Source organism: Pan paniscus, chromosome 4 (genome assembly GCF_029289425.2).
Source record: "Pan paniscus chromosome 4, NHGRI_mPanPan1-v2.0_pri, whole genome shotgun sequence".
NCBI lineage: Eukaryota > Metazoa > Chordata > Mammalia > Primates > Hominidae > Pan > Pan paniscus.
The window spans coordinates 120,438,171-120,450,208 of record NC_073253.2 but is presented as its reverse complement, the minus strand read 5'-3'; positions in this window follow the sequence as shown (position 1 = coordinate 120,450,208).

Below are 12,038 nucleotides of genomic sequence, written 5' to 3'. Positions count from 1 at the left end.
GGGATATTAAGGCAATTAAGAGCAATATGGAAGTAATCAAAACTTGGTCGACAGACCAAATAAGACCTTATGAAATAAAAATATGGGCCAACATTTGCAAAATGTTGCATGCCTTCAGATTACATATGTCTACAAAAGAAATCAAGGGTTAGATTCAATGTGCAGATATGAAACATTAGCAATGGTTGAAATGCAAAAGGATTTCCAAGGCTTGAGCATAGACAGGCATGCTAAAGTTTAAATCCTTGTATAGCCACTAGCCAAGTTTGGAGGGTTAAAGCAGTGTTTTTCAATCATTTTCTCATGAAATGACAGAATAATGCATGAGTAGAAAATATGCAAAAGTCAAAGAAACAGTGAGCTTGGGTTGTTCATCGTGAGAAGTTCTATTTTAAATCAGTTTGATATATTCAGGAAGTAGGTTTATGTTTTTATCAAATTTTTTCTGATATAATAAATGTTGAAAGATATATGTAACAAACACACCCAATATCCTAGCATGAAACATACAGAACTGCCTGAATGTGGGCACTGGCTGTTGATTAATAAAACCAAGCAAGACTCTCACATCAGGGGATACTGGGCTTCTCTGGAGACTTCCCTGTGAGAGAAATAAGAGCCGCAGACATAGATAAACATGGGGTTTAAACTATCAGTCAATGCAGATCTCATGAAGATGAGAATGCAGCCAACAGATGTGACCCAAACCGCACCAGACAGGGAAATCATAACGAGGCAGACAAAAAGCTATGTCTCTGTCTGGATTATATGTGATGGGTTGGAAACTGACATATTACAATCCAGATTTCACTGCAGCAGCTGTCATGTTGCTGATCCACTTGTGTATTTCTTTCAGCTCACTCAGCCTCCTTTTGTGGTTCTTCAAATGTGGCGGGATCCTTAAAAAAGATTAATTTAATCGTATCAAAGACATTTGAACTTTAAATAATAATGCCACAAAGGAGAGGCAGAGCTGGTGCTTCTGTTGCTAATTTGTTTCATTGCTTCTTACATTTGCTGCTTCCCTACACTCAGGCAAACCTCCCGTGTTTGTACCGTGGCTCTGATTGTTAATGGACTGTCTAAATGCTTCTCCCCTTCCACCCCAGCATATCCAACTCCTATCTTTTTTCTTTGGCTGAAAACTCTGAGGCCAGATGAAGACTATTGTTTCCAGCAAAGACAAGTTTCTGCTAGTTTTCTCAGAGAGATGTTTCCTTACAGTCGCCCTAATAATTGTGGAAATCCCATTTGAAGCCTAGTAACTATGCCTTATGTTTTTACACACCAAGAAGAGCCACAGGATGGAGGATCCACTAATTAGCCACTTTGAGAACTTGCCCATAAATCGGAAGACAAAACACCTGGAAATTGTAGGGTTATGTGACAAATCACCTTTTCCACCAGTGTTTACAAATGGAAGAAAAAAAGTCTCTGGGTAAGGCAATATTTTCAAGTCCAAGGAACATTCCATAACCACGAAGGGCTCTTCCAGAAATAAGTTAGCAACAAAGGCCTCTTTGGCTTTGAAGTATTTCAAAATACACTGGACATAAAATTGGAAAGCATCCTATGAGTCAACAATACTTCTAGGAAATAGGAGAGATGGAGACGCCAACCTTTTTCCTAACTCTTTCCTGAGTCTATGGATGGAATAGACAAGAAAGCTGATGTGCAAAGAATGGAGAAGATATCCAAGGTACAATGATCAATGGACTCTTCTTGTCCACTCACTGCACAGTACAAAAGGAAAGGTTTAGTGTGTGCTGAAAGGAACTCAGGTTCAAGGGACTTTTTCAGACTTGATATTCAGTAGCTACCACAGAGGACAGATAACTTCAGAGCTGCATCTCCAAAATGAGAGGTTGGGCTAAATGACCTTTACGACCTCATCCTCTGTCAAACAGGCAGGGGCCCAATATCTCTAAAAGTGAGACAAATGGATATCGAGAACCAAAAAGAACCAGCCACCTCTCCATAACATTCTTCTGCCAATTGAGAGCTTGTCACCTTCTCTTTTCCACATCTAAACCTTGAAAGCTCAGGATGCACATTTCATAGGTGAGGATTAGGAATAGGAAGCTCTTCTGTTTGGGAAAGCACTTGAACAAAGTCAACAGATGAGAAACGGGGACCTGTTGAGTGCTGTGAAGTACTAGAATTCTCAGTAGATAAATTGTCTTTTGGAAAATGGGGATTTACACTGTAATATCTTTAGGGATAAATTATATATATATTTTTTTCAGACAAATAAGCATGGTCCTTTTCTAGTCCACTTGACTCAAACTCCAGGGAATGAGCTGCTGTGGTCTATAGTGTCCTGGTCAAAGGAGATGGAAGGACTGGGTTCCTGGGCCAGACCTGGGAATTAGATTTCCTTAAAAAGGTCTGATATGGTGTAGACTGACATGCCAAAAAATAGCTAATAGTTAGCAAATACGTAGCCTTTCTATGTATCAATACAAACGTATGCACATGACATATATGACTCATTTAATCCTCTCAACAATCCTATAAAGAAGGTGCTATTATCACCATCTTGCCCATGTGGATGCTGCCCAAGGTCACATGGCTGGTAGTGATTATTGAATGTTACATAACAAATCCCTCAAAACGTAGTGGTTTAAACCAATAATAATAATTTATTTATATATTTCATGGTTTCTGTGGGTTGGATATTCGAGAGCAGTGTGGCTAGGGGATCCTGAGTCAGAATCTCTCATAAGATGTCAGATATCACCTAGAGCTGTAGCCACTGGCACACTTAACTGGGGCTGGAGGATCAGTGGGTGCCACGTTGGAGCTGCCATGCCCACAGCTAAAATGTGACAGAAGCGCTAAGCCACCCCAGACATCTGGCTCCACAGTTCCTGCTCTTCACCACTCTACAACGTCACTGCATGGCTGGAGAGATGCCTTTTCCCTGTGGCCGGGGAGGAAGGGAGGAGCACGAGAGAGGCAATACTAGGAACTTAGGTATCTTTGGATGAAAAGTTCAAATTTTCTTTCTTTTTCCCCTTGGAACCTTCAAAGTCTTATTCAAGGTCCAGTTTTAGGTTGATAATTTCCTTTAATTTGCCTCCATGAAACCACTTTTGTGTTGGCAACATCGTCCCATTGGGAGAACCTAGGCCTGGAGTTCTTTTTTTTTTTCTTTAAAATTTTTTTTTTTATATTTTAGAAACAGAATCTCACTCTGTCTCCCAGGCTGGAGTGCAGTGCCTGAGCTCACTGCAGCCTTGAACTCCTGGGCTCAAGTGATCCTCCAGCTTAGCCAGCCGAGTAGCTGGGGCTACAGGCACATACCACCATGCCCTGCTAGGCCTGGAGTTCTAACTGCTGGACACCCAGGAAACGGTAGAGATCCCAGGCGGAGCTTCTCAGAGGTGAGACAAGGAGCCAGGTAGCAGGGAGAAGCAGGGAGAAGCAGGGAAGCAGTTTGGGCTAGCTCCTTCTCCCCCTAGATGTCTAGGGAATAAAGGAGAGGATAGAACTTAAATTTGTATCAAGGGTAGCCTGTGACAGACATGGGTTACAAACTAGGAGAGCTGGTAGTTATCGATGTGTGTCTTCTACTGCAAATGAATCAGATTCCAGGCACAAAAAAAATTTTCAGATGTGAAGGTGAATATGTGAGAATGGTCCCCAAAGAAGCAAAGCCAAAGAAAAAGTGGTGATTCTGATAAACAGCCTTGGATATCAACAAATAACTTATTTCAAAATTTAGAAATTACCGAGTAAAGCTGAAATTTAATCACATTAGCATTCAGTCTTCTCACATTTTGGATATAGTCTTCTCAAGAATTTTATATAGAAATCTGAGCAGGGCTTTCCCCCAAGCCAGACACTGGTAATTCCTGAATAAAAGGCAAAATAGCTAATATACACATGAGAATTTCCCTCAAACTTTTAGTAAGCAGAGAAATTCAAATTAAAACAAGAGATTATTTTTCACTTATCACCTTGACAAATTTTTAAATAATAATACATAGTGTTGGAAAAGATCTAGGTAATAGAGACACTAATACACTATTAAGAGGCGTGAAATTAGTTCAGCATTCAAGAGGGAAATTTGCTGGTATTTATTACAATTCTGCAATGAAGTGCTATCTTACAAAAATACTTCCACTTGTTCCTAAAGAGGCACATATGAGAAAACCCATTATCAAACAGTGTATAACATCAAAAAATTAGAACCTCAGTTGTTCATCTGTAAGGCATGGTTAAAAATAATTATGTTATATGCATGGTACAGAATATTACCCAGTAGTTTAAAGGAGCATGGAAAATCTATAAACAGTCACGAAAAGTTTTCCAGGTCATACTGTTAACAGAAAAAAAAATCAAGTAGAAAACAGCTTAATCCTATGCATACAAAAATAATTTAAAACTATATACTATGTAGGTATGTATCTATAAATAATCTATATAAAAAAGTTCAGAAGGATGAGACTCTTTATATTTATATGAATACCAGGAAGAGAATATACAGGTAGAGAAGAGGCTATTAAAAAGAAAATTACAAACTTTTTCATCAAGAACTTATTCATGTATTACTTGTGTTAAAAAAATAGAGAATGTTTCTATTCATTGAACCATTCTCGATCAAGTACCTAGTGCACAAAACCATTTCATAAGAACACACAATATCATCCTTGTTGTGATCACATTCTCAGAAAATCAAGCCTTGTTTGCCTGAAACTCTAAGCAATAGTGGACCAGGTGTTTGAAAAAATGAGGAGAAATAAACCCATCTATCTCTGTTGTCTGCTTTTAGTTTTTAGCGTGACCTTCTTATGGTTTCTGTCTTGGTATCCTTTTTAAGATCATTGCTTCCCCTCAAACTCATGTAAAAGGTCTGAAACATAAACGATCAGTTCAACTGGAAAATTGGATATGAAAGGATGGCTTCATGAAAGGCCAGTTTCCACATTTAAGGCAAACTTACTTTTCCAGGTGAAAATTGCAAATAAAAATAGATCAAAATTCATGGTTTTTTCCAACATGAGAAATAGATATTTACCACCCAAATCTCAATGAATACTCTGTTTTCTCTCCAAATTAGTCTATATAACTACAATATAAGCTACCTACTGTCTATAAATGCTACCAACGGAACAAATATGAAATTATTCAATAGTTTCCCTGTTCATCACACCTGGTTCCTTGGAGCAAGATGTTTACATCTGCTCTAAGCTTCTAACTACTTTTAGCTGTCAAAACTCCATCACAGCTATCTTCCTCCCTAGACAGCAAACAGCTTAAGGGTCAGAGTGTGTCTAATTCTCCCCTGGATTAACCATGGCACAACATCTAGCCCAGTGATGAGCCAATAAAAAGTTCTTCAATATTATTGTTTATGAAATATCCAATTGATTTTTAAATGCTATGTGTTAAACAGAGCAACTATAGAAGAAATTTCTATTCCTGTGATTTATTACAAGTCACGAAAGGAAATATGCAAAACCATAAGGTACAATTCCAAATGTGATCCTTTGAAAAAGAAGTAGAACCATGTAATAGAATCTGGGAGCTATAGTGGAAATTTGAGCACTGCAGTTCCTTCAAGCCAGAAACTATATCTTCTATCTCTATGTTTCTACATCCAACACTGTGCCTGATGACCCAGTGGGTGCTCAAAGATATTACTGAATCATGATTAAACCCCGGAGCAGCCTTGGGCTTTGAAGGCAGACAATCTTGTGTGGAGTCTTGGCCTGACAAATTTTAGCCACATGACCTTAAATTTTCTGTTACTTTGGATCCTTATTTGTAAAACTGAAATTAAGAATTTCATAACCACCAGGTTGCCGTGACTATTAAATAGGTAAAATATCCATGGCAGTGCCTGGTTCTTGAAAAACAGTATTTATGTTCCTGTTCACTTCTATCAAGATAGAAGCTGAGTTTCATCTTGCGTGCACTCTAGAGGAAAAAAAATGTTAAAATCAATGAAAGAATTGTCCTGGGCCAGTTTGAGCCTTAGCCACCACAAGTCTTTGTCATCTTAAGTGATATTAATATGATGTGAATTAAGTTACAAGTTTTTAAGTCTTTGCAATCTCTTTCTCATTTCTCCCCAACTGTCTCCCCACCTTCACCACCTAAATAAAAGCTTTCTTTTTCCACTTTTTCCACTGCCCTCATCTTTGCCTCCCAAGACAGAAGCTGAATTTGTGAATTCAAGTCTTGAAGCTTGATGGGGAAGACAAGAGAGAAAGCAAGAACTGGAGAAGCAAAGAAGGAAATTTGCAAAGGAAAAAATCAAGGTTACTTCAGGGGAGAATAGAGAAATCATAGGCGAAAGCAAAGACGAAGGAAAGTAAGTCTTTTGAGCTAAATTTGGAAAAGGGTGTTGGGTAGAGATTTGATGAGGAATGTTGCCTAGAGAGAAGCTTCTGGGTGCCTAAGTGTAAGAGATAAATTAGAAAAAGAGGAAAGATTTTTAAAAAGCGATTGCAATGAGTTAAAATTTTGATATCTTTAAATGTTTTCCAACAAATTTAAGTAAAGATTGCAGGTATGTTTAGTCATTTGGGGATGCTGATCTATGCATCTTTATGTACAATACCATGTAAAAGCTGGGTCTCCTAGTGCCCTAGGCTTTTTTCAGGAGTTTCTAAAAATTAAACTTGCCCTTTATACAGGAATTAATAATGAAAGAGACTGCAAGTGGCATACAGAAAGTTATATGTAGTTTTGTTAAGAACATTACACATAATAAGTGGAGACCAAGAGAGGCTAGGGCAAGCCAGTTCCACACGGAGGGCAGAATCCAGTGTGGCACTTGCCAACAGGCCTTGGGTAAGCAAGACTGGATACTTCTTCCCAAAAGGACAGAAAATGCATATGCATGTACACAAGTTTAAGCTCGTATGCTTCTTTATTGTAGGTAAGTAAAATATCTAAAATAGATCAAGTTAAAATGATCTTTATATCATTGTCAACCACTTGTTAGATGCAGGGTAGCCCTCTCATGTAAACTCTACTGAAATATAGAACATATACAGAAATGTGTATGTCTTAGTTTCCTTGGACTGCTGAAACAAGTTACCACAAACTTGGTGACTTAAAGCTATAGAAATGTATTCCCTCACACTGCTGGAGGCCAGAAGTTCTAAATCAAGGACCTGGCATTGCCACAGTCCCTCAAGATGCTTTCCCAATGAGAATTCATTTCACGCCTCTCTCCTGGCTTCTGGTGGTTCCAAGCATTCCTTCGTTTGTGGGCACCTCACTCCAATCTCCGCCTCCATCTTCACACTGCTGTCTTCTCTGTGTATTTAGCCTGTGGACCCTCCACTCTGCCTCCTATTCTATCTGTGTGTCTCTCCTCTTTGTGTCTTTTATAAGGACAATTATCACTGAATTTAGGGCCCACCCAAATAATACAAAATGATCTCCTCATCTGAAGATCTTTAATATGATTACATCTGCAAAGACTCTTTTTCCAAATGGGGTAATGTTCACAGATTCCAAGATATGACATGGACCTATATATTTATAGGGACCAACATTCAATTCACTACAGTGTATGTGTCATAAGTATATAGTTGAGTGCATTTTCCTAAAGTGAAATAGCCATCCCCTAAATCAAGAAATTAGCAGTAGCCCAGAAGTCCCCACATGCCTCTTCTTATCACAGCTACCACTTCCAGGATAACTATTAGTTTTGCCAGTTTCAGAAATTTATATACATGAAGTCATTGTGAGATCACATTGTGAGTCATTCATCATTGTAAGATTCATGTAGATATAGATCATTCTTTGTCATTGCTTTGTGGTACTTCATTGTATAACAATATCACAGCTCATTTGTCCATCTACTGAAAATGCACATTAGTATTGTTTCTAGTTTTTGCAATTAAGAATAATACTTCTATAAATAATATTTCTAGAATAACTATATTATTCTAGAAGATTATTCTAGAGTAACTATATTATTCTAGAAGATTATTTTAGCATAACTATATTATTCTACAAGATTATTCTAGCTTAACTATATTAGTCTAGAAGATTATTCTAGCTTAACTATATTAGTCTAGAAGATTATTCTAGAGGATATTAGTCTAGAAGATTATTCTAGAGTAACTATATTATTCTAGAAGATTTTTCTAGAGTATATTATTCTAGAAGATTTTTCTAAAATAATTATATTCTAACACGTCTTTTGGTAAATGTATACAAACGTTTCTGTTGAGTATACACCCAAGAGTGAAATTGTTGAATTGTAGAATATGTATATATTTTGCTTTGCAACCAATTTTCCATAGTGGTTGTAATTAGGGCAGCGCTGAAACTTAAACTCTCAGAGTCATTAGCTAATATCTACTGAAGTCCCCAAAAAACCCCTCTGAGGTTAAACTTATCACAGTGTTTCCAGTGTTTTGATCAGGTTTAACTCCAGAATTAGTGGAGCTCAACTTTGTATAAATGGTTTGTTAAGTAAATTCATAGTCTCTACAAAATTGTGGAGAAAATGCTTCATCTTCTTACAAAAATAAATGGAAATACTTGAACTTCATTTATATACATATACAGCCTGGGTGAGACCACTGCCCCCTAGGTAGCCTGGCACCATTTGTACAGTCCTTAGGACTCCTAGTTCTGTCCAAGTTCGACAAGCTCATTCCCAAGATTTGCTGCAAATTCCACAGCTCTGCTTTCTAAGCATTTTATTCACTGGATGCTTTTTTCTCTACCGTATTGGATAAAACTAGAGGGGAAATGCAACCTATTTTCTGGGTTCCAAAAGCAATCCACTCTCACCAGTGATTTCATGAGTTTTAATCAATGTTGCTGAAGATTGGTGGGCCACAAAGAGAAAAACGTTATGGAGAACGTGGTTTACCATTACCCAGGCTCTACTCCCTTCCTGTTGGATCCTCTGGTCCACATACTTTTTCCTCCATTATGCAAAGCAATTCAGTGCCCCCAGCTTGTATCCACAGAGCTGCATATCCAAATCTATCAAGGGATTCAGCACAACAGGGCCTTCTGTATAGCTGAATCTAGACTCCATCAGAGACAATTAGAGTAATGAATAGAGAAACCTGGGGAAAAGCAACAACCACAAAAAGAAGTAACTGCAACATATGTCCATGCAATGTTCCTTGGTTCCTTGAAATCTTTATGGAGTGTGTGCATCTGCTAGTAATGTTGGCTAAACTAAGTAGGGTCATAAGAGATTTGAGAAACATTTCTAAATGGAGCCAGCATTACTATTCAGAAGGCTTTTATGCATCCTCTACAATGAATGCTTCCACTTAAGGAGATGTTTACAAATATTGGACCCATTCAGCAGTGACATGGTCATATGATAGCATCATTTCCTGTGGAAAAAATGCAGAGTCAGTGCCCAGAAGTTCCTAAGCAGCATCTCTGACTCCAACTTGCAGAGTCTGGAAAGCCAATTACCTCACAGGGGGATTATTGTGTCAATACAAATCGGTTTCAAAGTTCACTCAATTCGCTCTAGCTTAGGAGTGGTTCAAAAGGAAGGCTGCACAATGGAGAAAGCCAATTCTCTAAAATCTTACTTTGCTTTTGATTATAAATCTCTGAATTGATTTTTAGAGCACTATATTAGAGAATTGAATAAAACATTTTAAAAGTGCAACATTCTTCCAGAACATGGTGAACATTGGCAGATACTTTCCCCAGCAATGTTTTTTCTCTCCACTTTTTGCAGCAATAACTTACTTTTCCTAGATATGTGGATTGAATGAATTTAATCCAGGGTTATGATGGTGCTATGGTATAAATGTTTGTCCACTCCAAAATTCATGTTGAAATTTAATTGAATTGTAACAGAATTAAGAGGTGAGACCTTTAAGCAGTGATTAGGCCATGAGGCCTCTGTCCTCATGGACGGTGTAATGCTGTTATCATGGGAGTGTGTTTATTATGAAAGAGCAGGTTCGGTCCCCTTCACTTTCCCTTGCCCTTCAGTCATGTGAGGACACTGCAGCAAGTTGCCATTTTTGTTTTTTTATGTAATTTACGGAAATCACTCAGTCCTTCATGGTTAAACCACATATTTTCTTCAGCACATCATCTTGCCCAATATATACGAACTCTAAATCTGCCAGCAGTAAGCAAAAATAGGGAGAAAAACCAAGAATATAGGTTTTAAGAATAAAAGAAAAAACAACATTTATTAAGGTTTCTAATATCTGAGAAAAGAACGAGAGTTCTGAACTGTAAAAGTAGAACAATTAATTTAGTAAATATGTACCATTATTTCTGAAAAACACTGGTTTTGTGCTGTAAACTTCTCATCACCACTGGACTCAGGCTTTCTCTGGAGCCCATCAGATTCTGCTTTACCTCCCTATAAGAACTCTTACTCTGCTTCATACTTTCCTAGATCCTTTTCTGTCCCCCCTACTAGGAGATCAATGCCTTATAAGCTCTCCATCTAACAGTGTTATGAATAATATTTGCTGGATGAATAAATAAATACAAGTCAAACAAATCAACAGTCCTCAAAAAGTTCATAATCTATTATGGTGAGATGATAAGGCAACTCCCTTGCCTATTCACCTAGTAGTGCCTCAAATCTTTCCACATCTCTCGCTTCCACCGCCATACCCTAATCCAGTTAGTTATTATTTCTCATTTTGATGACCTCAGCTTTTTCTTGCATTCAGTTTTTTCTAATCTACTACCTACCTAAATGTGTCTACACCCCCAAAATGATTAAATTATTTTCCTATTGAAAGCCCACCAATCACTTTCCATTGCCCTTAAGATGACAACTAGATTTCCTTAGCATGACTCTTGATAATCTCTTTGATATCTCTCCAGACCTATTCTGCTTTGTCCCACTCCCAGACACTCAAGCTCTAGGCTCTCGCCACCTGGAATTTCTCTTACACATGCCCTCTCATTTCTGATCCTTTTCACAAAAAAAATTTCCTGCCAAGAATATTCTTTCTGCCTAAATCCTCTTCATCCTTTAGTGCTTATATTTAAAAATCACTGCCTGGAGGAAGTGTTCCCTGGCCTCCCCGATAAGATTAGATGACCTTGCTATGTTCGCTCATTGCTCCCTGTACTTCTGCCATCATAACTATTGCCATACTTCTTTAATCCTTTAGTTTTCAGTCTCGCTCTTAAAAGACTCCAAGTCCTTTAAGGAGAGATTGTCTGTCCCCTCTCTCAATGTTAGATCAAAAGCATCTAGCCCAGGACTAGGTACTTTTCGATACTGAGTAAATATTTTTTGAATGAATGAATGAATGGACAGTCTCCATGTGGGGTGGGGTTATAATAGGGGAAAACATAGAAACTAATCAGTAGATTTTTGTAGTAATGAAAGAGAAAAGCAATAAAAGCCTACAATAAATGATGGGATGGCCGTGAGAAGAGAAGTAAGTTGTGGCCAGGCAGACATGATGGAAGCCGGAAGTTACAGAGAATGGAGAGAGAGAAAAGGAGAGCTAGAGAAGACGGTTCATTGCACTGATATATTTTAAAAGAAAACAGGCGAGGCCGAGGCGGGTGGATCATGAGGTGATCGAGACTATCCTGGCTAACACGGTGAAAGCCCATCTCTACTAAAAATACAAAAAAACAATTAGCCGGGCGTGGTGGCAGGCGCCTGTAGTCCCAGCTACTTGGGAGGCTGAGGCAAGAGAATGGCGTGAACCCGGGAGGCGGAGCTTGCAGTGAGCCGAGATTGCGCCACTCCACTCCAGCCTGGGCAACAGAGTGGGCAGACTCCGTCTCAAAAAAAAAAAAAAAAAAAAAAAATAGGCATGCACACACACATAATTTCAAGAAAAAGGGAAAATCTTGTTGCTTGGTTTTTAAAGTGTGGCAAGATGAAATTCTCAAGTAATTGCACAGTGTTTCCTTCAGGCATTCCTTTCCTTTCTGGTTTCTTGCTTTCTGAACTCATAGCAGAGGCAGTGGCCTTGAGTATCAAAGATCAAGCTCATTAAGATATCATTTTGTCCAAACATGTGCCTTTGCACATCAAGATTAGGCACCTAAGGGACTCACAGAACAAGATTCAGGCCATAAATGACTTG